The sequence below is a fragment of the Colobus angolensis genome, unplaced genomic scaffold (assembly GCF_000951035.1).
Source record: "Colobus angolensis palliatus isolate OR3802 unplaced genomic scaffold, Cang.pa_1.0 Scaffold19, whole genome shotgun sequence".
NCBI classification, from domain to species: Eukaryota; Metazoa; Chordata; class Mammalia; order Primates; family Cercopithecidae; genus Colobus; species Colobus angolensis.
In genome coordinates this window covers 2,233,113-2,236,680 of record NW_012115043.1, presented here as the reverse complement: position 1 = coordinate 2,236,680, position 3,568 = coordinate 2,233,113, and the positions used below count along the sequence as shown (strand labels likewise).

General features: G+C 47.3%; 1 protein-coding gene across 2 annotated transcripts in view; it reads right to left on the bottom strand.

The window, feature by feature from the left end:
* The window catches only part of ANP32A (acidic (leucine-rich) nuclear phosphoprotein 32 family, member A), a 41,215-nt gene that overhangs the window by 34,708 nt on the left and 2,939 nt on the right, over positions 1–3,568 (bottom strand). The gene's annotated exons all lie outside the window — the stretch shown is intronic.

Genomic DNA, 3,568 nt, shown 5'->3' with positions numbered 1-3,568 from the left:
AAATAAATAAATAAATAAATAAATAAATAAATAAATAAATAAAGGAAACAAGTCTCATACTGTTAGAGGAAAAGAAAAAAAAAAAGAAGGATGGCCAACTGTGTAAGTCTAGAGTAAGTCACCCTGAGAGGCTGGTGGTGCAGCAGCAGCACGAGAGAGGGAACTGGGGTTGTGGTTTGCTGTCATAACACAGGCTGCCGTTATGGGGACTAGAATTTGTTCCCTTGAATTTATCTCCTCCTTCCCTTGACCTGGCCAATTTTATAACCATTCCTTCCGTTCATTAGCTCAGGCATAAGAGGCTAGAGGGAAAAACTGTTCTGAAACTCAAAGCCACTATGCTGCTGGTTCATTCCCCAGGAAACACGCATGGTAGAAAAGCAGCAGGCCAAAAACTAGAGATTCCAGGATTATCCGTTGTTTTCAAAGATCTGGGCTCTGAAAGGCTGCTGTCAGCCACTGGGTACACAGCTGACCCACCTTTGGTTCAAGCCTCAAAGCTCTAACAGTTGCAATCCAAAGCTCCTTCTGTCTATCTCTGAGATGACATCTAGAACCTAAGAGTGACCATTCAACTACAAGATACACAGAAGGCTTTGACATGTTCTGAGTACACAACGAAGAATTTCAGTTGGCTATAAAGAACTCTAGATGAGAAGTGCTTCATATTAAACCAGTAACAAGAATAATTTCTCTTTCTGTGGAGGTTCCTGGGTTGAGGCTGATTTCCACTAGGTGCCAATTACTTAAAGGGCACAGAATACATAAAAGGACTTAAAAAGACCCTGAGAGTACCCCCCAAATATATGGCTTGCCATTTGCTTAAACAAAGCAAAACACCAGATCCCAGGGGCCAAACTACTGAACCACCTTTTCAGCAAACCTCTTCTGCAAATAAGACAGATAGTAAACTTCATCAAGAGCCAAAATTGAGAACACTACATAGGCACTTTACGAAAGAAAAATCTAACACATTTCCACAATTCTTTTATTGATAAAGTTCAGAATATATTGAATACTTTTTTTTTTTTTTTTTTGCAAGGAGATCTGCTAACGAGACAAGTGGATTTCTTATTTTGGGGGGGAATAACATCTCGTCATTGGGATTCAAAGATAGTGTTCCATACCATCAGAGTGACTGCAAAGTTTGTATGTACAAATAATTTTTAGCTCATGGCTGTACAAAAACAGGGAGCTCAGTTATAGTTTGGTGATCGCTGTGGTACTCCTGTGACTAGGGGTAGAGCCCAGAAATCCACATTTTACATGCCTCTCACATGATTCTGGCAATGGGCCATGGACCCAACGGACTATCCAGTCCTCGGAGTCTCTGTCCACAGTCCACCAAAGGGGACTGTGGTTTTGCAGTGCGAGAACCCGGCTGTGCCATCTACCAGTTGCTCAACCTCTCCAAAAATCAGATGATTCATCCTCACAACAGGGATGGCATTGCACTGCTTGGCCTACCCTTAAAGAGTTGCTGGGATGATTAAGTGAGATGATCCATGAGGTGTTATAAGTATACTATGTCCCAGATACTAACGACATGCCAATTATGTTGAGTTTTTTTTGGCTGCAGATGCACACTGCCTGAGCAGCTCCTGCTTGTCTTCTCCTTACTGCAAATGTGTCCCCCAGCACCTTAAAGGCCAGATCCACTTCAATCTAACCCACTGCGATGTGATAAAGTAAACTCAATGCGTGGCTTCATAAAATGGTAATCCAGAGCCCCTGGTCCTGAACCTCCTAGCCCTCTAATATCTTCAACTAGGATGCTATCCACTCTTCATTTCAGCATCTTCAATAATAGAAAATTCATTCTCTTTCTAAGGTGGCACCACTCCAAACCTGGAGAAGTAAAAGCTCTTCCTTACAGTATCTCAAGAAAAAAGCGTGTTTCAAAGGAGTGTGTAGAGGTTGAGTATGCAGACTGGCTGAGTCTGAATCCTGGTTCTGCCACTCACTGGTCACATGACAACCCCTGTATGCCTCAATTTCCATATGCACAATGATGATGATGATAATACCTACCTCACAGTGCTGTTGTGGGGACTAAATTAGTTGATACATGTAATCCACTTAAGAAATGTGCCAGACACAGCGTGGCTGCCATGTAAGCATTAGCTAATATTGTTATTATCCTAAACCATGGAGGAGCTCAAAGTAATGCCTGGAAGCACCCTGATATGTCTCCGAGACTGACACTGTCATATAGACAGCATATACTGAGGGCCATATCAAACCAGTTTTGTCATCATTTACTGATTAAATGGAATTACTATGCCGTTTTACAGGTGAAGAAACCAAGCTTCAAAAAGGTAGGTTAAGCTCACCAGTCCAAGGTCACAAGGGCAGGTAAACGTATCCTACCTCTTGTGGCAGGGGGAATTCAAATCCAGGTCTGTGTAATTCCTAAGCCCATCTTCATCATGGAGCCCCCCAGACTCCAAACTATCAGCAGCAGAACTCACCTGACGAGGACCATACGGGAATTCAGGCTCAATTTTCTGCCTGTGAGTTCCTGGTTGGCTTGCATAAACTGGAGTTAATATCATGCTACTTGAACCCAATTAGGCAGTAAGTCAGCCTGGAAAACATCATGCGATGTATTCCAAAGGTCAAAGTAAAAGCTGGCTTCCAAGGCAGTCTCTGCTGGACACTGCCATGAAAGTTGGTCTCTGCACAGATACCAGAGTTCAGCTCGTGAGGTGCTTAACCAGCACCTAAATACCGGCTTTTAAAAATTCTCAGAGACGCCAGCACTGGAGGACCCGACGCGACGAATTGCCTGGCTCCTAAGTCAACAGCCAGAGAAAGGCGGTTTACTTTTTTCAAAAGCAAACCTTCATCCCTCTCTTTCGGTTTAGGACCTCATTACTATTGTAGCTGTCTTCCCCCAGGCAAAAATAAAAGGGCGAAGGAGCAGGTTAAGACCGAGGAGGGTTCCCCTAGCCTGCAGGGCGCTGCAACATCCACCTGAAACACGGAGCTCGACCTACCTTCCCGGAGAGCCCAGCCCGGGAGGGCGTTTCCCCAACGGATCGACAACTCTTCCCTCCCGGGGAAGAGGCTGCTGTCCTTGGCTTCAGTCAGGGCCACTACAGTCGCGTGCGCGACACCCTTCACCCCCGCCAAAAGAACCTCGTGTTTAATGTTCCCCTTACTCTATCACTTCCGCCGAAAGAGCAAACACCAGAGCGAACGGTTAGTCCTTAAGGCCACATTTAACTACGTCTGAACGCCTGCAGGAGGAACAGCAAAACCCCGGAGAGGAGGGCGGGGGAGGCAGGGAGCGAGTGGGGGGGCACTTGCACAGAGGATCGTCGTCCTCCCGGCGCCGCGGCCGCCGTGACGCTCCAGCACAGCCTCAGGCCCCTGGCGCCGGGGGGAAACCCCCATCGGGGCTCACAGCACAACTGGGGGTCCCCAATGCCGGCTCCCCCTGCCGCCTCCGCGCGGGAGGCCGTCGGGGCGATGGCGCAAGACTCCGCTCCCCCCCGCCCCCCACAGCGACAACAGCCACGGTGACAAAATGGCAGCCCGGCGCCCGGCAGTCGTGCCACAGGCG